Source organism: Cibotium barometz, chromosome 31 (genome assembly GCF_041138505.1).
Source record: "Cibotium barometz isolate CiBa-2024 chromosome 31, ASM4113850v1, whole genome shotgun sequence".
NCBI lineage: Eukaryota > Viridiplantae > Streptophyta > Polypodiopsida > Cyatheales > Cibotiaceae > Cibotium > Cibotium barometz.
Genome location: NC_141076.1, coordinates 40,465,717 through 40,490,847, shown reverse-complemented (window position 1 = coordinate 40,490,847; position 25,131 = coordinate 40,465,717).

The window sequence follows — 25,131 nt, the reverse complement described above, 5'->3', positions numbered from 1 at the left end:
TACGGACGGCCCCGCAGGCGCATACTCTTGCAACCCCACTGGCAAGGCTATGCTCACCCGTGTTGTTGCAGGAGCTCATCTATCACGAGGAATCTAAGTACTAGCCGAGGCGGCTGTCAGTGCATCTAACCGTGTGGAGATGCTCTGTAGCATCGTGACTAACTCAGCCTGGACTTTACCCATATTGTTCAGTTTTGCATTAAGATATTTAAAAAGTCCACTAGAGAGCTCTGTCTCTGTCGTCGACAGGGTCCAATAGGTCATAATCGTCGTCGTCATATTCTAAGAGGTCCTCCTCGGTCCCCTCGGCGACGTCGGTGTTCATGTCAACTGGCTCATCGGCCAGAAAGGGTCATCTGCTTACTGCGTCGCTGCGGGCTCGCTGGGTCCTAAGGTAGGGTCAACAGATGAGGAGGGCGCTGGTGGATCACGCGTGATCGACGAGCACACTCCGGACCGGACAATGGTCGGGCATATACGGCCTGACAATTCGGTCGGGGTCAAACCCGCGACCGAGGACAAATGAGGACAAGAGACCTGAAAACCCTAGAGAAGTAGAAGGTGGTGGGGACACACTATGCCTAGCAGACATCTTTAATTCTTGCACAAAAGACAATGCGAGAACTCAAAAATTACAAAAAAAAACGCTAATAAAATGAGCAGTGGTGTAGAGAGAATAGTCACCCCCCTTACAGTCGACTGTCGTCGACTGCCGATTTGTGTTGCACTACGAGCCGCCTCAACAAGCGTCGCTACTCCGGGATGCTCCGATCCGAGAGAAAGGTGCCTACAACTCATGAAAAAAAATTAATCTCCTCGGGATCCTGTGCCTGAACCACCTAGGCTTATCCCTTTACCTCCGGGATTATCCCTCCACTACCGGGAGAGAGGTGTTCATTTGGTTTTTTTTAATAAAATAAAATATAAAATATAAAATATAAAAAAATGGCTGACCGCCGCCGCCTGCTGTGCTGGTGTGGCTAGCCGCTGCCATGCTGGCCTGGCTGGCCGGATATGGTCTGGCCGCCACCGCGCTAGCCTAGCTGGCCGGATATGGTCTGACTGCCGCCGACACACTTCACAGCCCCAGACAGATCTTTAGCTCCACAGCTCCAGACAACGACCTTACTACTAGCATCGAGGCCACACAATTTGACAAGCTCCAGCAAACTCTCTCTTCACAGCCGTTCTCTCACTCGAAGTCGACACCACTCTCTACATTAGACGAAAAGCTTCTCTTTCGCAGACAAGCTCCAAAGCAAAAACAATTAAATTGCTTACCTGCAATGGAGCGATTTGGTGTGTGCCATAACTCCCAGCTTCTCTCCGCCTCATTAACAGGCAAAAACTCTTTTCGAAACATCATTTCAAACTCCGTCCAAGTGGCAGGATGAGTTGTCCAACTCATCCACCACTTGTACGCTTTGCCAGTTAATGAGAGGCTAGCCTCTACGAGTTGTCAAACTCATCCACCACTTGTACGCTTTGCCTCTACGGGCTGTATCCAGCTAGGCTGCTGTCGCAGCGCGTACAAGTCTAACCACTTTGCTAGAAACATGTTGACCGAGTCCTTGTTTCTCTCCTTCTCCATGCCACCAAAACTAGGCGGCTTCAAGTCTTTCAATAACGACAAAGCTGTCTCTACGGACGGCCCCGCAGGCGCATCGGCCTGTACTCTTGCAACCACTGGCAAGGCTATGCTCACCCGTGTTGTTGCAGGAGCTCATCTATCATGAGGAATCAAAGTACTAGCCGAGGCGGCTGTCAGTGCATCTAACCGTGTGGAGATGCTTTGTAGCATCGTGACTAACTCAGCCTGGACTTTACCCATATTGTTCAGTTTTGCATTAAGATATTTAAAAAGTCCACTAGAGAGCTCCGTCTCTCTGTCAGGACGTCGGCAGGGTCCAATAGGTCATAATCGTCGTCGTCATATTCTAAGAGGTCCTCCTCGGTCCCCTCGACGACGTCGGTGTTCATGTCAACTGGCTCATCGGCCAGAAAGGGTCATCTGCTTACTGCGTCGCTGCGGGCTCGCTGGGTGCTAAGGTAGGGTCAACAGATGAGGAGGGCGCTGGTGGATCACGCTTGATCGACGAGCACACTCCGGACCAGACAATGGTCGGGCATATACGGCCTGACAATTCGGTCAGGGTCAAACCCGCGACCGAGGACAAATGAGGACAAGAGACCTGAAAACCCTAGAGAAGTAGAAGGTGGTGGGGACACACTATGCCTAGCAGACATCTTTAATTCTTGCACAAAAGACAATGCGAGAACTCAAAAATTACAAAAAAAAAATGCTAATAAAATGAGCAGTGGTGTAGAGAGAATAGTCACCCCCCTTACAGTCGACTGTCGTCGACTGCCGATTTGTGTTGCGCTACGAGCCGCCTCAACAAGTGTCGCTACTCCGGGATGCTCCGATCCGAGAGAAAGGTGCCTGCAACTCATGAAAAAAAATTAATCTCCTCGGGATCCTGTGCCTGAACCACCTAGGCTTATCCCTTTACCTCTGGGATTATCCCTCCACTACCGGGAGAGAGGTGTTCATTTGGTTTTTTTTAATAAAATAAAATATAAAATATAAAATATAAAAAAATGGCTGGCCGCCAGCCACCTGCTGCGCTGGTGTGGCTGACCGCTGCCATGCTGGCCTGGCTGGCCGGATATGGTCTGGCCACCGCCGTGCTAGCCTAGCTGGCCGGATATGGTCTGACTGCCGCCGACGCACTTCACATCCCTAGACAGATCTTTAGATCCACAGCTCCAGACAACGACCTTACTACTAGCGTCGAGGCCACACAATTTGACAAGCTCCAGCAAACTCTCTCTTCACAGCCGTTCTCTCACTCGAAGTCGACACCACTCTCTACATTAGACGAAAAGCTTCTCTTTCGCAGACAAGCTCCAAAGCAAAAACAAGTAAATTGCTTACCTGCAATGGAGCGATTTGGTGTGTGCGACAGAGAGAGAGAGAGAGAGAGAGAGAGAGAGAGAGAGAGAGAGAATTCTTCCTTCCAACTATGGCCACCTCCCTTCACAGAATCGATTGTGGAGATTAGGATAAGATTTTTTTTTGAATGGTTGAAAACCATTGAGTGGGCTCTGGTCCCTGGTCACGCACGGACCCTGACCCAATCGAAACTAACGCTCTAATACTAGTGTTAGATTACTGTAAAACCACTACGGGCATTACCACAAGAGGGGACGGCCTCTGGCTCACCACCCAGCCATAGAGAAAGAATGAGGATTGCCCCTCATCTCCCAGGCTATATAGTGTGTGGCCTACCGTCCACACTAGCCTGGCCGCCCATGACTCCGCATGGGCGTCCTCTCCCACTAAACCCCGGATGGCCACGTCCTCGGCACTCCGGCCGAGGCGTTAATGCTAAAGCCCCGTCTGGCCATCTGGTCTGCCGTCAGTCACAGGCGTTACAGCCTACGTGACACCTTTGATGCAATCACCTAGTCCTAATGCAATGATGGCTAGAGCTCTCTTGTCTCTTCCCAACCAAAATCTTCTATCTTTCCCTTCTAAATAGACCATGACATTTCTCCCTTAAAATTACTAGCCCACCAAGCCCATCTTTCATGAGAACAAACTTAAGTTTTACTTGCTAGGTATGGAAACCTTCACCATTAAATTTATATACTATGACTAGACTTATGGGGGTGGGAAGGTCTTTATAATGGGGTTAGCCAAAGGCAGTGTTATCTAGTCCCTTCAAAAGTGGAGATATGCATTTGATGTGATTAACACGTTCCAAATTCAAAAATTGTCAAACCAAAAAATATCTTAATTTGAGAGAGTGATTTGGATTACTAAACCTAGAGGCAAATTGATTTTAATGATGTGCAAGTATTTAACAACTCCCCAATTGTAAAGTAGAATCCTCACTGGCTCTGGAAAGTGACCATAATTTTTTTTTTTTGGAAAAACGATCCTTCTATTAGTTAATGAGAAGACGCCATAAGGCTACAAAGCTCACCTCACAAGGAGGGATAATATATACAGTGAACACCGGAGCTCCACCCCCGTGGGTGGCTGGCCGCTCTCTGGGGGGGGCTACCTAGTAGTACATGCGGGAGGTGAGAAGAGCCAAACTGGAGGCCTGTAGTGCCACGTGACATCCTCGCCCCTCGCGGTGAGGAAAGGGCCAGGCTGCCAAGTGCGAAGGAACGCCTTGCGGGCGATCTCTCATGTGATCCGAGTCGCCCTGAAGTTTCCCCCCCAAGGTGTGAATGATGTCCACCCAGAGAGCCTGTATGACCTCCGCCGGTGGCATCGCCTGGCGGTCTATGGCCTCCCTGCATCGGGCTCTCCATATGTGCCCAGCCGTCATGCTGCTGATCATCTCCCATCTATGCCCGTCCCCCTCCTGGGGAGACTGCCGAACAGAAGTCTGGCGTCGGAACCACCGCCATCGCCCTGTCAGAGACCTAGATGGTCACACTGCCAGGGACGTCCTCGTATCCAAGGGACGGGCCGCTGTCCGTGGCCCAAGCCACCGCACCCCACGTCACCATCATCTCACCTGGCGAGCCTGCAAAAACCATCCTGAGAGCGCGCTGCCAGACCTGCTATGCCTGTGGGCAATCCCATAAGCAGTGCCGCTGCGACTCCTGTGCATGGCCGCACCGAGGGCAGGACGCTGGGTGTCTGCCAAAGGCTAGCCAAGCCCCCACAGCCAGTCCTCTATGCGCTGTAAAGCCAGAGAAAAAGCGTCACCTTCCGGGGTCAGAAGCTATCCCAAAGGCACTGCCACAAGTCCCTAAGGAAGGCAGGGGAGAGCCCCTGTCTCGCCGCCAATGCTCGGCCGCCGCCGGGGTGCCCTCTATCCTGTGCCTCTGGATCCGCCGCCCCAGCCTCGCTGTGTACTGAAAAAAGGGGGTGCCTGGGCTGGTAGGGGCCGAATAGGGATCTCGCCAAAGCCACTCGCCTGGATCCCACTGAAGGCGAATAAGAGGCCTGCTGTCCCAAGCCCATAATCCCACTGAGAGGCCTGCTGTCCCAAACCCATAATCTCCAAGAATAGTCCTCCCCTATCGAGGCCGGTGAGGGGCCTACATGCCACTGTCTCTGATGAAAGCCGACCACCCGCACCCTCTGAAAGATACAACCCTGAAACTCATCCAATCAAGTCGGGTCCTCTGAAGTTGGCCTCCCTCTCCCACCTCGAAGGTGAGTGGGGCGACTCTCTCTGCTGAGCTGCAGACCGCTAGAAGAATCTCATGCCGAGTAAAGACGCCCATCCACTGTGGAGGTGGAGGGTCCTGTACTGGAGTCCCGCCACTCCCGGCGGGGGATGACCGCCTCAATGTCCTACCTCATCAACTCTCTGCCCCTCATCCCGCTGAGTCTCCTCTCCTGAACCTCTAGAGGCAGCTGCTGAAAACATATCCAGTCGTCTAAGGACTGGGGGGCTGGGCCGCCGGAGCTCAATGGGCCCCACAACACATGAGATCTCGATCCAACCATATGACCACTGGGAAGTCGGATCAAGGGGTTCCAGATCAATGGCTGCCTCAGGCGCTCCTCATCGGTGCCCGGGGGAGTCTGGAAGAGTGACGGCCTCAGATGCTCCCAGGCCCTCAGAAGGCTAGCTGCAAAACACTCCTCGAAACCAAGGCCCACTCCTCTGGATCGCTGCTCTGTAAAGATCCACCTGATGCAGGGGTCCAGGGGCCGCTAAGAGAAGGAGTGCGGTTGAGAATCCTGGAAACAAGAAACTCCTTCCACGGCTCAGTGCCTAGTAGGAGGCCACGAACCACCAACTTGCCAAGCAAAGCTCGGCTCTGAGAAATAGGATCAACTATGCCTAGGCCGCCTCTCTCCCTCGGCTGAGTGATCACAGCCGATGCCACCTTGGCCCTGGCGGGCCGCCCGTCGCCACCGGACCAAAGAAAGTTCCTGATGAGCCTCTGCACCTGGCCAATGCACGCCCGAGAGAAGGCCCAGCAAGAAGTGATGTACCACATGGTAGCAAGCAGAACCTGGTTGGCCACAACCACTCGGCCAGCCAGAGATAAACGAGCGGTACTCCAATACAAAAGCTTCTTTCGAATGCTCAGAAGAAGGGGGGCTATCTGCTGCTCCGGAGATATGTCAATGCCCACGTAGCATCCCAAATAGCACACTGTAGTGCCGGGGGCCAGCCAACTGAAACCCATCAACTGGCCTCCAAGTCGAGGGGGCACAGAACTGACCCACAACCCACACGACTTGTGCCAGTTGATCAAAGCGCCCGAAGCTCTGCAAAACCTGTCCATGGCTGAGGCGAAGCGGCGGAGGTTCTCCTCCCCTCCCTGAAGATAGACATCAGTGTCATCCGCAAACTCCGAGTCTAGGAGGCCCCGCAAACCTGTATCCTGTGCCATCAAGAAAGTGCTCATGGCCTCCGCCACCACAAAAAGAAAAAGAAAGGGTGCCAAGGGGCACCCCTACCACACTGAGCGTGAGAGCTAGAACCTCTCTCCGCGCACGCCCTGTATCAGCACCTGGCTATGAGCCGATGTGTAGAGTGCAGAGACCCCGGATCCACTGAGGGGGGAAGCCCATCCTCTCCATAGTGCCTTCCAAGAAGGCCCAGTCCACCCGATCATATGCCTTCTCGAAGTCGAGAAGGAGCACTGCCAGATCCTCCTGCCGAAATCTAGCCAAAGCCATAGCCTCCCAGAAAGAGAAGATGTTATCCAGGATGCTCCTATCCTGGATGAAGCCTGTCTGCATGGAGTGGATGATGTCCGGAAGGTGAGGCTAAAGCCGCCTGCTGATCGCCTTAGCTAGGACCTTGTAGGCCGTGCCTAGCAAGGTGATCGGTCTCCACTATCTAATCTCCAGTCTGTCTCCTCCCTCTTTGGGGATCAAGTGAATCAACCCCTCTGCCATGCTGTCCGGCATGTCTCCCGACTCCATGATCTCCTGGAATGCCAATCCGAAACCGCTATGCAAGAGACCCCAGTACCTCTGAAAGAAAGCCACTGAGAGACCGTCCTCTCCTGGGCATTTGCCCCGAGGAAGTGCCTGAAGAGCCGCCTCCACTTCCGCATCCGAGAAGGGGGAGAGAAGGGAGTGCTGCAAATGGGCCGGCACAACCGGTCTCGTGAAGCTCCAGACTGCCTCCCGAGCCTCTCTCACCCTGTCATCTGCTGGCTCAGCAGAGAGCAGATCCTTGTAAAAATCTGTGGCGATCGCCCGAACCCTGGGGAGATCCACCACTACTTGGCCATCAGCCTGCCGAAGACGCCTGAGACCCTCTCGTCTGAAGCGAGGCCCTGTCACCTCAAAGAAATCCCGAGTCACTCTGTCTCCAGCCTGTGTCCAAAAAGATGCCCGAGCATGGAATCGGAACTCCACCCTCCTCTCCTCGATGGATCTGATCTCTGTGCGAGCTGACTCCATCTGCTCTGAAATCCAAGGGCTCGTAGGATCCCTCTCCTGAAGTCTCTGAAGGGAAGCTAGACTCCTCCGCAGGCTCCTCTCCTGCTCTCTGAAAGCCTCCAGACGGTCCAGGGAAGCCTGTCTGAACATCCTACTGATCTCCTGCAAACCCCTGTCAAGATCGCTGGCTGCCGATCCTCTCCTGAACTGAAGCTCCCGCCAGACCTGCTCAACTCTGGTCGCAATCTCGGGTTCCTCGATGAGACAATCTGGAATCCGGACGCTCTGGCCTCGCTCTCCTCTCGTAGGGTCCTCGATCTGGAGAAGCACTGGAAAGTGGTCTGAAAAAGAAGAGCTTGCAAGTATACCCACAGTGCCACCTCTATCGCAAGCCCACTCATCAATGTAAAACCTGTCGATGCGGGAAAGGTTAATTCCTGTGGCCCGTCTATCCGAGCACGAGAAAGATAAACTCCCCTGCATCCTGCTGCCAAACTCCGAAAGAGTCCACGGATCTTGGCCTCTCACTTGCAGCACTAGCTCCTCCCAGGCAGCGAGCTCCGGCCCATGAATGGTCTCCTGGCTACCCCCCATCCTGTCCTCTGCATCCTCCAGCATGTTGCAATCCCCCCCTAGGCACCAATGGTCTGCCATGGGGAGGGACTGCCTAATGGTGCTCCAGAACTCAGCTCTCCCGGTCGCCCCATTAGTAGGGGCGTAGAAGTTGAGGAAGCCAATGCGGTCTTCCCCAACCCGAAGGATGATCCACTACGCTCGACCCTGAACCAGAGTGCCAGAATCCACAACCTCGGGCTCGCTAACTGAGATGCATACTCCACCCTGGTTCCCCTGGGAACCATATACCAGTGACCAAAAAGTGCGACTCCTACCTAACAAGATCTTCCCGCAGGTGCGGGTGCGCCCGGCAGAAAGGTGGTGCTCCTGGATGAAAAGGATATCTATGGGCCCTCCAACGAGATCCTCTGGATCTCCTGGCGAAGTCTGCCCCAACCAATGTAGCAGCGAGGTCCACCAAGACCCTGGATGTTCCATGAGAGGATCCTCATGGATGAGCTATGGCAAGTGAAGCAGCCGCCAGTGACTCACCCCTCTCAGCCGGCTCGGATGAGCTGCCCTCCACTCTATGAGTCTTGGGCGCCGGCTTGGAGGGAGAATAGTCACTGTCTGTCCGGGTGCAGAGTCTCTCCAAAAAGAGGGTGACCTGTCTCTGTGTCCAGCCCCACTCCACCTTCGCCCTGTCCAGGGCATAGGCGTGAGACCAATCCTCTGCATATATGTATCTAAAGGTAGGCTGCATCCTCGGGGCGGCGTGGAGGAGAATCAGCAGCACCGCCTCAACTGAGGTGTGGACCGGATCCGCCCGCCAATCTCCTATACCAAACAAGCTCATGCAGGCTGAGTGTAATCGGGTCTGCAATAGGTCCGTGAGCCCCAAGTCACTGAAGTGGTGAGAAAACTCCAGTATCTGATCACGCAAAACTTCCTCTACAGAGTTGCAATCCCATGTTGTGTCTGGGGCAACACTGAGAGGAAAGGAGAAGGCCACCATGCTACTCTCACCACTGATGAAGGAGAACGAGATGGATGGCACACCACGCATACTCGCAAGGGCGCGACCAGTGTCTCGAACGGGCCAGCATCCAGCTGGAGACACCTGAAGAAACCGTAATCCACTGGGAGCCCCATCACTCACGGGGGTCCCCCACCAGGGGAGGCTGGAGAGAACTTTGTGGCGAGCGAAGCTAGGATCGCCATCTCCACCGGCCCGGAGTGGCGGTGGAACAGCCGCTGAACTGAACTTTGGCCTACCCAGCTGCGCTGCCCCGGGGCAGTGGGTGGTCTGGAAGGAGGAGTATCTTGGAGGGAGGGATGGTGGCTCGCGGAGAGGAGGGGGGAGAGCGAGGAGAGGATGGAGAGGCATCTGCCAGAGGAGAGGAGTCAGGGGGGCTGCCGGGGGAGGCAAGAGGGGGGGCTGGGGGGGAGAGGGGGGGTGGAAGGAGTGCTCTCCGAGTGAGGGGAAGAGGGGCCGGGGGTCGCGGAGTGCGGCCCGGGATCCTCAGGAATCTGCTCCATGGAGGGGGCGAGGCCCCCCACCCACAGGGGGAGGCAGGAGCGAGGTCTCCACATGGGGGGCTCCACCGGCGGCCTCAACAGGCACTCAGACTGAATCCTCGTCCATCGAGGTGGGACCTGCTGGCCGCCTATCCCTGACTGGAGCATAAGTGCGGGTAGGTGCCTGGACGCCAACCGGAGTCGCCTGTCCGCCAGCCTGTGCTGCCTGCTGGCGTCTGCGAACGGTCCCTGCGGGCCGGGCGTTTCCGCCGACAAACCTCCTGCCATCCGCCAGCCTCCTGGGTCTGCGCGGCATCCTCCGCCGGGGGGGCCTGCTCGTCAAATGATGGCGCTTGTTGAGACGAGCCAGGGATGTCCGGTCTCTGAGGTGGCCACCCCTCGGGCCTCCTGAAGGGGGTCCAGAGGCGGCAGAACGTGAAGGATGAACCCCCTTGCGGGGACAGACGCGTGCGAGGTGGCCCATCTCCTGACAGATGTAGCACTGGCCGGGGAGGCCCGAATACTCCACGCGCTATATCAGATGTCCTCCAGAAAGACAAGGGAGGAGGATCATCTTCGGGAGGGACTCCGGTGATGGAACCACAACACGAATGGCCGGGAGTCCTGCTGCCCGAGCTATCACTGAAGCCGCTGTCTGAGGCGTCTCCACCACCTGCCCGAACGCCACGGAACCACAACACGAATGGCCGGGAGTCCTGCTGCCCGAGCTATCATTGAAGCCGCTGTCTGAGGCGTCTCCACCACCTGCCCGAACGCCTTGCCAATGGATGACAAGAGGGGCAAGTACTCCCTGCGGAGTCCAGGAAAGCAGATAGTGATGGGGAAACCTGTCGCGCCTGCTAGCGGGTCAGAAGCGGGGTCGAAACCATGAGTCCATCGCGCCAGGAACGCCCGGGATGAGCGGAGGGCAATGGGGCTCTGAGCCAGCACCGTCTGAGCTGCCTGGGGGGACTCGAAATCCACCTGGTAGTAGCCACGTCCCAAAAAATCGACGCTGACGATCTTGGCAGGCACGCCAACGAGGCTGCCTTGCAAAAGGTCGCGAAGCTCTCTCCGCATCAGACGGCTACCCACTATCTTGCAGACCAAGGAGGAGGCCTCAAGAGCGGATACTGTGGAAACAAACAACTGATGATCTTCATCTGTGAACTCCAGACGGAGACCGGAAGGGGTAGTCGGAGCGGCTTCCATGGAGTCCTCCATAGGGAAAAGGCCAGAGACCGGGGTCACCAACGGGAGGGACACAGCCCTACGAGGAAACAGCGAGGCGGAAGGAGAGAGGATAGCGGGGGGGGAAGCTGAGGCGGGGGAGGAGAAGGACTTGCACACACACCAGTATAGCAGGCGGAGAGAGGGGGAGGGAAGGGCTGGGGGAGAGGGAGGGGCAGGCGACAGGTAGCGAGGGGGTGGGGGGGCATGCGCAGGCTGAGAGAAGGTGGTGGGGATGGCGCAGTGAGGAGGAGGGAGGGGCTAGCGCAGCTGCACAAGAAGGAGAGGGAGCGAAGGAAAGGCGGGAGCTGGGGGCGCAAGGAGGCGAAAAGTGACCATAATTAGCACTTATTACCCTATTAATAGAGGTAACTTTTTACTAATAATAGAGCAGATAATGATTTGACAATTAAAGCTTTGTGCTTAACAAATCCATGTAAACTCCAAGGTATGCCCTCTTAATACTAAAAGTCTTGGTTCTTGATGATTTTGGAGCTTAGAAAAAGAGGAAAAAACTATTGAAAGCTCATTAAGAAAACTAATCATTTTACTAATCTAACATATCCTAAGGTGTATAGCCACTCAAGGGATGATGGGTGGCTCTGATGTTAACTTGAGATTTGCATCTAGAGTTGATTAGCGTGTGAAGAAATGGATTAGAATCAACGTCTTAGCATGCTAGAAAGTAAGAAAGAGATGAACACCAATGACAATGCTCTTAATAAAAATGAAGCATAATAACAAGGCAAGAGGTGTAGCTCAAACACTCAGATGTTTGATCCATTAGATAGAGTTCTTTTTTATAACTTGGGTAAATCTCCATTAGCCATTAAACATGGCCCATAATCTTGGTTAGCATCCCTTAATATTTTCAAGATTTGAGCACCATCTCCCTTAAAGTGAGCACCCATTTGGCATCCTTTCCCACTTCTTCTAGTTGCCTACTTTGGCCTCCACATGGGCTGGATATATTCTTCATCCTTTGGGCTCCCTTTAACCCTTTGAACCATAGTCTATGACTTATGAAAGTCCTACAAATGTTTGAGGGTCACACACCACTCCCCCTTGCTCTAAACATTTATCCCACATCACTTGCTATTTCAACATCCATGGCTATCTGCCCAAGTGAAGAGGCCGAGTGGTGTCATGAGCTCAAGGAAATTTGTCACGTAGGCTGTAACGCCTGTGACCGACGGCGGCAGACCGGATGGCAAGACGGGGCTTTAGTGTTAACGCCTCGGCCGGAGCGCCGAGGACATGACCATCCGGGGTTCAGTGGAAGAGGACGCCCATGGGGAGTCATGGGCGGCCAGGCTAGTGTGGACGCCAGGCTAGTGTGGACGGCAGGCCACACACTATATAGCCTGGGGGATGAGGGGCAATCCTCATTCTTCCTCTATGGCTGGGTGGTGAGCCAGAGGCCGTCCCCTCCTGTGGTAATGCCCGTAGTGGTGTTACGGTGATCTAACATTGGTATCAGAGCATCAGTTTCATTTGGTCAGGGTCCGTGCGTGACCGGGGACCGCCGGAGCCCACTCAATGGTTTTCAACCATTCAATAAAAAACTTATCCTTATCTCCACAATCGACTGTGTGGAGGGAGGCGGCCATAGCTGGAAGGAAGGGTTCTCTCTCTCTCTCTCTCTCTCTCTCTCTCTCTCTCTCTCTCTCTCTCTCTCTCCATTGCACACACCCAAGCGCTCCATTGCAGGTAAGCAATTTCATTTTTTTTTGCTTTGGAGCTTGTCTCTGCGAAAGAAGAGTTTTTCGTCTGGTGCAGAGAGAGAGTTTGGTTGTGAAGAGAGAGAGGTGACTGGAGCTTTTCGTCTGGTGTAGAGAGAGTGGTCGGCTGTGATGAGAAGAGAGAGAGGTGACTGTCTGGTGCTGTCTAGTGTGTGGAGGGAACCGGCGGCCTGCCCAAAGTGGGAGGCCTGCCTGGTACTGCCGACGGCCAGCCGACACGCGGTAGCCACCCACACGCGGCAGCCACCCAGCGCTGGCGCTGGCCAGCCAGGCCAGCGCCGGTGGCCAACGGCTAGCTAGGCCAGCGTAGCCACCAGCGGTGGCGGCTAGTCCACAGGTGGCCAGCCAACCCAACCCATAGGCGGCCATCCAATTTTAATTTTTATTTTAATTTTAATTTTTTTTAAAGAAATCAAACGAACACTTCTCTCCCGGCAGTGGAAGGATAATCCCGGCGACGGCGAGGGATAATCCAGGGTGGTTCAGGCAGCACAGGTTCCCGCGGGGATTATTTTTTTTACGAGTTGCAGGCACCTTTCTCTTGGATCGGAGCGTCCCGGAGTAGCGACGGTTGTAGAGGCTCACAGCGCAACACAAATCGGTAGTTGACGACAGTCGCAGGTGACCGTAAGGGGGGTGACTATTCTCTCTCCACCACTGCTCATTTTATTAGCATTTTTTTTTGTAATTTTTGACTTCTCGCATTTTTATTTATGCAAGAATTAAAATATGTCTGCTAAGCATAGTGTGTCTCCACCGCCTTCTACTTCTCTAGGGTTTTCAGGTCTCTTGTCCTCGGTCGTGGGTTTGACCCCGACCGAATTGTCAGGCCATATACGCCCGACCGTTGTCCGGTCCGGAGTGCGCTCGTCGATCACGCGTGATCCGCCAGTGCCCTCCTCGTCTGTTGACCCCGCCTTAGGACCCAACGAGCCCACAGCGGTCGCAGTAAGCAGATGACCCCTTTTTGGCGGATGAGCCAGATGACATGAACACTGACATCGCCGAGGGGACCGAGGAGGACCTCTTGGAATATGACGACGACGACGATTATGACCTATTGGACCCTGCCGACATCCTGACAGAGATGGAGCTCTCTAGTGGACTTTTAAATATCTTAATGCAAAACTGAACAATATGGGTAAAGTCCAAGCTGACTTAGTCACGATGCTACAGAGCATCTCCACGTGGTTAGACGCACTAACAGCCGTCTCGGCTAGTACTCCAACTCCTCGTGAGATAGACGAGCTCCTGCGCGGCACGGGTGAGCGTAGCCTCGCCAATGGTTGCAGGAGTACAAGCCGATGCACCTACAGGCCCGTCCGTAGAGACAGCTTCATCGTTATTGAAAGACTTGAAGCCGCCTAGTTTTGGTGGCAAGGAGAAGGAGAGAAACAAGGACTCGGTCAACATGTTTCTAGCGAAGTGGTCAAACTTGCACGCACTGTAGCAGCCTAGCCGGATACAGCCCGTAGAGGCTAGCCTCTCATTAACCGGCAAAGCGTACAAGTGGTGGATGAGTTTGACAACTCGTCTTGCCACTTGGACGGAGTTTGAAACGATGTTTCGAAAAGAGTTTTTTCCTATTATAAATGAGGCGGAGAGAAGCTGGGAGTTATTGGACAAGTGCTCGATGGAGAACAAATCCCTGACTCAGTACATCTCAGACTATAGGGAGATAGTACTCAAGCTAAAGGGGATCGATGCATTCCAGACATTTCGAGGCTTTAAAAGCGGCCTCAAAGATGATTACCTTGAGTACGTAGAGCCCTTACAGCCTAAAGACTTAGCAGAGGCAATTAAGTATGCAGAGATATTTGATGACATCAAGCGTCATAGTGCGCATGGTGGTTTGAGCAGGGCCGAGGGTAGTGAGAAGAGGAGGTCAGGCCTTAAAAGAAAAGGGTCCGCAGTGATAAGCAGGGGGATAGGATGGACCAGGGAGGACAGGGTGGTCATTGGTCTAAAAAACCGTGACCATCCAAGAAGAAAAGAGACAGCGAAGTCCAAAAAAAGAGGAGTATATTAAAGCGCAAAAGGAAAATCACTACTTTAATTGCAACGATGTAGGGCACACGAAGGCTAAGTGTCCGAAGCCTAAAGCCAGCACGAGCGGCAAAAGGAGCCCAAAAGAGATTGTAAATCCTCTAGGCAGTTGCATAAAGTGCAGAAACTCCCTCTCAATTCCGCAGAGTTCAGAGAGGTGATAGTGTGTCACTGTGTGATGACCATCACGCTTATTCGGTGACACCAGCGATGTGGCAGCCTACTGTAGGTTCGCATGACATGGTGTGCATGTATGGCACCATAGGTGGCCGTAGAGTCATAGTTTTTATTGATGATGGAGCTAACCACTTCTTGAACTACTCGTTATTAGTCAAGAAGTTGGGATTGACTGAGACCCAGAGCGATCATGAGTATACTATTGTTGGCCTAGCCAACGGGTATGACAAAACGGTATGGAATACCATAGTATTGGGGTCCAATTATCTATGCAGGACTACGAGGCTCCACTTGACTTTCAGGTCATGCACTTAGACAGAGCAAATGTATATCTAGGTAGGGAGTGGATGTATGGCTTGGGCCCTAGTCTAGCTCAGTCATTTGGTGACCTTTTATAATCATGGCTAAGGTGGTGAGGCTTGTCGATGTAGCTTTGGCTGTAGAAGAGATGCTCATAGGGGTCTTCTCTTTGTTGAAGACTCCACGTAGTTTTCTTCCTAATTCTTTAGTCTGTATTTCTCTTTCTTGTGCTTGATTTTTTTGCAATGTCCACATTTGAGCTTGTGTTTAAGTCTGCACTCACCTTTAAAGTGTCCTTTCATTCCACAGCATTCTTTTGTGCCCTTATTGGTGTAGAGTGCTTGTTCCCTTTGTGATACCTTGTGTTCCATTCTTTAACTACTTCTCTTCCTCAAGTAGGGATAAAATACAACCCTCAAATGTTGGTTTAGGTAAATTCTTTAGAGTGGTCACTAGTGCACACATCTAAGTGCTGAAACGCTACGTTTTGAGCATGGAGGTAGAGTCATTACCCTGCAGGGCGACCGTATTGTCCCCGCCGCCACACCACTTATTTCCTCCATGGAGCTGTGTGCACAGCGGTCCACAAAGGCCAGATAGCAGAGGTATATGCTTGTTACCCTCTTTTAAATTCTGTTTCCGTAGATGAAACTGTAAATGATATTCGCGTAGACAAACAAGGAAAACAAAATAGCCTTGGACGAGACCCACTGTTTGAAAACCCTGTTTGGCATGCATGCGATTCAAACAAGAAAAAATCCAAGGTGAAAGAGACATTAAAGAAAAGTACATAGATACTTTAATGAATTTATTAAAGGAATTTCAGGATGTTTTTCCTGATGATTTGCCAGATGGCTTACCACCATCTAGAGAAGTAGACCATGGCATCGAAGTTATGCCAGGATCAAAACCTATAAGCAAACCTGCTTATAGATTAAGTCACTCTGAGGCACAGGAGATGGAAAAACAATTGACGGAATATTTGAACAAAGGCTTCATTCGGCCTAGTTCAAGTCCGTGGGCATCGCCTATTCTTCTGGTAAAGAAGAAAGATGGATCTCTGCGGATGTGCATAGACTATAGGACTCTTAATCAGATAACAATTAAGAACAAGTATCCGATGCCACGCATGGATGAGTTATTTGATCAACTCTTGGATCGAGATACTTTACAAAAGTAGACCTGAGATCAGGGTATCATCAGGTTAGAATCAAAGCAGAAGATGTTGCGAAGAGCATTTTGAGTTTTTGGTTATGCCTTTTGGGCTAACTAATGCTCCAGCGACGTTTATGACGCTGATGGACAACATTTTACGTCCATATTTGGAAAAATTCGTAGTAGTTTTCCTAGATGATATTCTTGTGTACAGTAAGACACAGAAAGAACACATAGAGCATTTGCGTCTAGTGTTCGAGTTGTTGCGAAAGCACAAACTATTTGCGAAGAAGAGCAAATGTAAATTTTTTGAAACAGAAATTCACTATCTTGGCCATATTATATCCGCCGATGGTACGCGGATGGAGCCAGAAAAAGTAGAGGCTATTCTTAAATGGCCAGCGCCGAAGAATCTCGAGGAATTGCAGATTTTTCTTGGCATGTCGGGGTTCTACCGACAGTATGTGAAGGACTACGCAAAGATCGCAGTCCCGTTGACTGACCAGTTAACGGTCAAAAACTAAAAACATTAGTTGGGGGGGAAGCCCAACAGAAGAGCTTTGATAAGCTCAAGGTGACTGTAGTAGCAGCTGCACTTGTTTGTCGATCCAAATGAGCCGTTTGTCTTGGAAACAGATGCTAGTAATGAGGCCATTGGGGCTGTACTTATGCAAAGGGGATGCCCAATTGCATTTGAGAGTAAAAAGTTAGATCGTGCGCAGCGTAACTACTCGGCTTACGAGCGAGAGTTACTAGCGATAGTTCATGCATTGAAAATGTGGAGACACTATTTATATGGTGCTTCTTTTGAGGTCCGGATGGGGACCATGAAAGTCTGAAATGGCTTTCAAGTCAAAGTGATTTGAAGGATAGAAAAGCTCGGTGGGTGGAGATTCTACAGGATTCAGATACGTTACCAGAAAGGTAAGTATAACGTGGTGGCAGATGCACTTAGTCACATGCCACAGATTAATGAACTTACTTTCACAGTCTTCAAGAATGATTTCTTGGAGTCACTACATGGTTTATGTGAGCACGATCCATCTTTTATAGAGGTCTGGCGCGCTGTATGCGTACGCACTTCTTCATAGACGTGACCACCTCCCTCGTTGGCACGGATTGCTAGTCCAGAGAGATTGGCCGAAGGTACAACGGGAAGGGAAGCGAGAGTTAGTCTGGAGAGACTAGCCATGTCTTCCGGGTATAGTTTGAAGCCAAAGAGCTCTGATGTAGGCCCTTCATCACCTTTGACTACCACGGCTTCAAAGGGGGATGATAAACTTTGTCGAGGGGAGAAATATGCTAATTACTCCATTGACAACGGGTACTTACTCTACAAGGGTAGAGTATGTGTACCAACTATTGGTCACTTTTGAGCCCAAATTCTTAAAGAAAGTCATGATAGTCCAAGTGCGGGTCATCTCGGGATTCAGAAGACCTATGCACTAGTAAAAAGATAGTTTTATTGGCCTAGTTTGTTTAAGGACGTCCAGACTTATGTGCTGAAATGCAATAAGTGCCAGGTCAATAAACACAAACGTCTTAAGGTTGGAGGACTACTCCGTCCCGCCGCTGGAGATTCCTCAAGGGAAATGGGAAAGCATTTCCATAGATTTCATTATCGGTTTACCCAAGACGAGTCGAGGGAATGACTCGGTGTGGGTGGTAGTGGACAGGTTAACTAAAATGGCAAAGTTTATCGCCACGAAGAAAACTGTTAAGATGCTAGAGTTGGCAAAACTCTTTATTGAACATCTCTACAAGCTATATGGCCTGCCCGCAGATATAGTGTCGGATAGAGATAGAAAGTTCAACAGTCATTTTTGGAGGGAAGTCTTCAAAAAGTTGGATACTACTCTGAGTATGAGTATGGCGGATCATCCGGAGAGTCTGATGGTCAAACTGAAAGAGTTGACCAAATTCTAGAGGATATGTTACATTCTTATATTAGTAAGAAGCAATCTAATTGGGAAGAGTACTTGCCCTTATTGGAGTTTGCCTATAACAGCTCCAAACACTCTGTGATTGGATTTACACCATTCATGTTAATGTATGGATTCCAGCCGAGATCTCTGATGGCTGTAGGCCTAGAAAAGGAGAAGATTCAATCTGTCAATGATTTCCTTGAAGATATGAATGATATGCTCAGAGCCACACGTGAGAGCATTCGTAGCGCTTAGGATCACACTAAAACTTATGCGGATAAAGGACGTAGAAAGGTGACCTTTGCAGAAGGTGACTTTGTATTCCTCAAGGTTCCTGCTCAGTCAAAAACCATGAAAATGGGAGTGTGATAAAATTTCTCCGAGATATTGTGGTCCTTTTAAAATCCTTAAGAAGGTTGGGGATGTAGCATATAAACTTGAGTTACCGGAGAGTTCTCAAGTCCATCCTGTCTTCCATGTCAGTAAACTAAAGAAATCAGTTCACGGGTTAGAGAACGTAGTTTCTCCAGAGATTTTGGTGGACTTGATAGAGCCACCAGAGATACCACATGAACCTAAAAAGATTCTAGAGTATCGTGATAGACAAACGCGACATAAAGTGTACCAGGAGGTACTTGTTAAATGGACAGACAGGGATGAGGAGGCAGCTACTTGGGAATGCCATAGTGCAATTTCCAAGAGGTTTCCCCAGTTTGTTTTCGAGGACGAAAACTCTTCTTAAGGGGGGCGTAATGTCACGTAGGCTGTAACGCCTGTGACCGACGGCGGCAGACCGGATGACCAGATAGGGCTTTAGCATCAACGCCTCGGCCGGAGCACCGAGGACATGGCCATCCGGGGTTCAGTGGGAGAGGACGCCCATGCGGAGTCATGGGCAGCCAGGCTAGTGTGGACGGAAGGCCACACACTATATAGCCTGGGGGATAAGGGGCAATCCTCATTCTTCCTCTATGGTGGCTGGGTGGTGAGCCAGAGGCCATGAGTCAGAGGCCGTCCCCTCCTGTGGTAACACCCGTAGTGGTGTTACGGTGATCTAACAAAATTATATTCCTCATTGTTAAAGAATGTAAAGTTCACAAATGGATGGCACCAAGGAAATGATCTTCTTCACCGTTAAAGAGTGTAAAGAGGGATGCAATGGAGTATAATAGTGTGGCGCGTCCAAGAATGAGATGGCTTGGTCAAATATGAAAAGGGTGACAAGGGTAGGTTACCGCACTAGGTTGATGTGGGCTAAGATGGTATGAAAGGTGGGATTTAAAATGGGGTCCGATAAAAAGATATTATATTGAAGTAAGTAAAGGGCTAGGAATTGGTTGATGAGGGTAAGGGTATCCAAAGGAGATGAGGGTAAGGGTATCCAAAGGAGATGAGGGTAAGGGTTTGGTTGATGAGGGTAAGGGTATCCAATGGAGACCAGCTCAGGGTTGGCAAGGTGTCGAGGTTGGGTGCCCATGAGAGAAACATGTTGAGGTTGGGTGACCATGAGAGAAACATGTCAAACTTCCTTTGGTTGCACCCTTCCAATGGGGTATCATCCGAGCAAGGGTTTCCATCTTATGAATTTTGGCATGTGCGTAGGTGATGGCTTCTTTGTGGTGGTCTTGGTAGGTTGCTTCCCAAGAAACTGTTTTACTCATTGCATGATTGTACTCCTCATGGAAATTAGTGAGAGGTCACGGTGAGTGTAGAATCATGCTCCTTTGCGAATTGATTAGCCATAAAAACTACTTACACTTCTCTGGCTTTAGCTTGATTGAGCTCATCTGGGAGTTGATCTCTTTGGGCTTCATGTGCCCAGACTATTGCAATCTTGGCGGTCTCTCTAGGGGCTTAGTATTGAAGTCCAAGGGCATCCACGTCCCACCTTGTGAGCTTGTGAGTGTGTGATAGCTCCTCTAGGGTGGTTTCAGTTTCCCAAAGAGCTTATTCTAAAGCTGATGGATTTCACATGTTTCTTTCTTAAGCTTGACTTCAAGCTTCTTATGGGTGGCCTAAAGCAATTTTTGGGAATGGCTAAGCTTTTGGTGCTCTTCTCGGATATATGCATTTTGGATACGGTGGAGATGTGATTCTTGGAGGTTTTGGCTACATGGTCCATGAGAGACTAATCTATGGCATCCTTGAGTGTGTCACAAAGGTGGGTATGGGATGGTACCAAGCTTCCAATCTAAGGATATGTGGTAGAGGTTAGGATAAAGTTAGTGACGGATTTGGGGAGGGTGGTAGGAGCCAGCTCATGGGTCACTTGGTGACTCTCTTGATGGGCATCTCTCGGCTTGGGCCCCGTACACCTCTCCCTGATCTCGACCAAGTGCAAAGAAGTCTTGAGGCTGAAGTATATCAATTATAGAGATAAGAGTAGCTTCCTCTTGAGTGAACTAGGAAATGGGGATAGTGGTTGCAAGATATTGACGATGGGCTAGAGCCAATGTCATGTGGGTGGTTGAATGTTCCTTCATGACTGGCCTTCTCATGAAGAAATGGATGGGTTATGGGATATCTTCCATTTTTGTTTCTTAGGGGGAGGTTGGGGCTTAGGGTTATCAATGAGAATGGGCTAGGCAAGGCACAAGGGCTTAAGGTTGTCAAAATGAGATCTACACCATAAGTTGAGAATGGGCTAGGCAAGGCATGAGGTGGAAGCTCTTTTTCAATGGCATGACAAAGGATCTTTATGAGCATATGGACACAATGTACTTTACCTACTGAGTTTTTAAATAGAATGGGGATGTATGAATAACACTTGCATAAACCCTAGTTAGCTCTCACTCAACCATAGACAAGCATAGAAAAAGCCATTGTTTCATTCCATTCTCCTTCAGATACTCTCCATCTTGAAAATCTACACACGCATAATGATAGGTTTACACCATGGTAATGTAACACCAAATGCCCACACACTTGGCCATTGGGCATGCCCAATTATTGTCCACACACTCTACCAATAATACACACCACACATATGTCACACCAACACTATCTAGATGAACTTGCTATCTCAACATTTCTCCTCAAGTTTATCATATCCATCTCTACTAGAACTCCAAGTCTATCTCTAAATTACTCATACTTCTCTTTCCCAAGTGTCTTTGTGAAGATGTCAACAACCTATTCATCGGTCTTCACATATGCCAAATCAACTTGTCCATCCAACACCATCTCTCTTTATGAAATGATAATGGACCTTTATATGTTTATTTCTCGTATGTTAGACTTGATTACCTGAATAGTCCTCATGTTGTCACAACGTATGACAACTACTCCATCATGATGTTGTCCCAAATCATGAAGTAGTTTTTGTAGCCAAACCACTTCACATGATGCAACCATAGCAACTCCTCTATACTACGCCTATGTGCTCGATGATGTAATTGTGGGTTGTTTCTTGCTACTCCAACTCACAATAGCACTTCCCAAGCTAGATAATGTAACTGTCAGTTGCTTCTTGCTACTCCAACTCACATTAACACTTCCCAAGCTAAATGCATACCCACTAGTAGACCTCCTATTACAAGCAATTCCTACCCAATCTACGCCCGTGTAACCATACACCATCACATCATTTCCATGCTCATAAAATAACCATAGTGGATAGTTGTCTTTACATATCTCATGATCCTCCTAACATCATCCAAACGTGGTTTTCTCTGGGACTTTGCATAAATTGGCTAACTAGTCCCACCACAAAACATAAATTCGATCTAGTGATAGTCAAGTAAATCAAGCCGCCAACCATCTTCTTGAACATGGTAACATCTTCTAACTCTTCACCAAAATCAGCCCTTAGCTTTATTTTTTTTCTTTAATGGTGTCATCATAAGCAGCATCCAGTATTGCCATACTTTACCAATATATCCAAGACATATTGCCTTTGCACCGACCATATGCCATGTGGGGTCCTCATCATCTCTAAATAATCTCAACCCTACCAAGTCTTTCATATCAAATTGGCTATCCAACGATGCTTTCACTTCAGCAATATCATTTCCACAATCACCTATGACTATCAAGTCATCCACATAAATCACAATCGCCACACCAATTATCTTTTTCACATAGAGTAAAGAATCTGAATTTTCAACATGAAAGCTAATGCTTATTATGAGATACTTGCTAATCTTGTCACTCCAAGTTCATGGCACTTACTTCAGACCATACAATCCATGTGGTTGCTCCATAAAAACCTCTTCTTGTGCAACTCTCCATTCAAGAATGCATTCTTCACATCCATTTGGTGTGACTGCCAACCTTTAGATGTAGCCAATGAAATCACAAACCTCACCATAGCTACCTTGGCCACTAGACTAAATGCCTCATCATAATCAAGTCTATGAGTTTGTGCATAACCCTTGGTGACTAGCCTTACCTTATGTCTTTCCATGGAACCATCGGACTTATATTTGACCTTGTAAACCCTTGTTGACTAGCCTTTCCTTATGTCTTTCCATGGAACCATCAAACTTATCGTTGACCTTGTAAACCCATTTGCAACCAATAACATTCTTGCCACTTGGTAACTTAACCAAATCCAATGTATTATTAAGTGCCAACTCTTCATCCATAGATTTGTTCTAAACTTCTTTTCCAATGGACTTTTCAAAACAAGTAGGTTCCACATGTTTCAAAATAGATGCCATATATACATAATGCATAACATATTCTCTATATGTCAACCTTTGCATTGGATGTCTCACTCTTTGTGATCTCCTCAATGGCTATGGATCACTATGATCTCCTTGCTCTTGCATGCGGTGGTACATACTTCTCTTACTTCACACTTGGAGTCTGTATAAATAGATGCCAGATATACATGCATAACATATCCTCTATATGTCAACATACTTCTCTTACTTCACACTTGGAGTCTTTAACATTGGAATCCCAAAAGACTTTCCAAACTAGATGAGTCATAACCTACATTTCCAATGCCAATGCTTATAACTTTCTTATTTTCTTTGTTCAATGCACTACTCTCAGTGCTCATCGCATCATGCCTTAGTCTTCCTCACCATGGACTCACATTCCCCCAACTAGAAGTCTCAATGCACTTGCTTATCACATCATGCCTTAGTCTTCCTCACCATGGACTCACATTCCCATAACTAGAAGTCTCATATCGCCCAAACATACTAGTAGAACTCTCTAATGGCAATTGCACATCTACATCCGCATCAATGTCATCAACCACCACATTCTCACTTTCTTCGTACCAACTAGCCAAATCATCAAATATGACATCCCAACTAATGAGAACTTATTTTGTGTCTGGATTATAGGATTATAGCATTTGTATGCTTTTCGACCCTGTGCATACCCAATTAAGATACATTTTTTGGCTTTTGGATCCAACTTAGTCCTTTTCTCATCATCGGCACATGCACATATGCAATATATATATATTTAAAAGTGTCTAATGTGGCCTAAAATGTAGTCCTCTTCTCATCATTGGCACATGCACATAAGCAATATATCTTAAAAAATTAAGTGTCCAATGTGGTCTAAAACTTGTCAACCTCATCTCTGGTTTACTCTCATGTATGACAGGTGTAGGTGTCTTATTCAAGATATGCACTATTGTAACACATACTCTTGCTCAATAATATGATGCCATACCCTTCTCATTCAACATAGCTCTAGCCACTTCACCAATCACTCTATTCTTTCTCTCAGTAAACCCATTTTGTTGAGGGTTATACCTACATGTAAGCTACCTTCTAATCCCATGTTCTCTCAAGAACTCATTGAATGCATGTGAGGTATTCTCACCTCCAATGACCATATTGTTTTTCCACAAGAGCTTCTTCACTCTTCTCATTCAAGAAGTATATCCAATCATCCTATTAAAGTCATCAATGTGAATGTGATGTAGTACCTACCTCCATTAATAGATTAGGTTTGTGTAGGACCCTGAATATCACTATACACAATCTCCAAAGGTCTTCTAATCATTTGACCTTCCTTAGGAAATGGCAATCTTGCTTGCTTCCCAAAATGACACACATCCATGTGAAATCCCATCATATTTGAACCTTGGCAAACCACCAACAATGCCTCTTGTTGGCATAGCTTTCAACTTTAGAATGTTCACATGCCCAATTCTCTTATACTAGATATCAATGTTTGGCATAGTCCCATGCCTCTTGTTTACATAGCTTTTATTCACATGCCCAACTCTCTTATACCACATATCAAAGTCTAGCATAAATCTCATGACTACAGAATACATGCATCCAAAGTAAACAATCTTCCTTCCCTTTGACCCTTTGCAATGAGCTTACACCATTCTTAAAGTCTCATGCTCATTAAATCTCCCTTGCAATCCTTTCTCTACCATGTGTCCAACTGATGCCAAATTCTTAGTGATAGATGGCACATAAAACACGTCAAACATGGTCTTCACTCTACCATCATGTACAATTGCACACTCCTATAGGATGTTGTGAATCATCCCCTATAACAACATAACTCTCGAACAACCTTATGACTATGTAAGTGACATCCTATCAAACCACTCTCCATGGCAAGTCACGTGGTTTATTGGCCCTTAATAACCAAGATTTTACTGGATTATCAACCTAGTGGTTGATTGGTACCCTACATTCTCCCTATATTAAATCTGTAATGGGATTTTTTTTATTAAGAGAAGCATAAATATCTAATAGAAGTCTAGAGTATATTTTTGCTACTTCTCACAATGTAAAATGAATAGCTTTAGAGAAAGCAAAGAGGAATCACTAAAAGAGAAAAAATATAAGATAAGACAATAGAAACAAAAGAGAAAATATATTCCCCACTGAGGAAACAAGTATTTGGAAGGCACGAAGCAACAATGTTTGCCTACCCTCAAGTAAAATACGACGTGAGTAATATCTCACTAGTAATACCTATCACACTATCTTTTTCTCTCATCACCATCCATATCCCATCTCTTTTCAAGGGACATAGACCAACACTACACCACATTTTACTATTGCAACATCTTCTACGGCCTCTTCACTAAGTCTCCATACTTTCTAACCAATCCCAAGAGACTAGGAAGGGGGGTATGCTAACTAATTTGGTTACATGAATCACT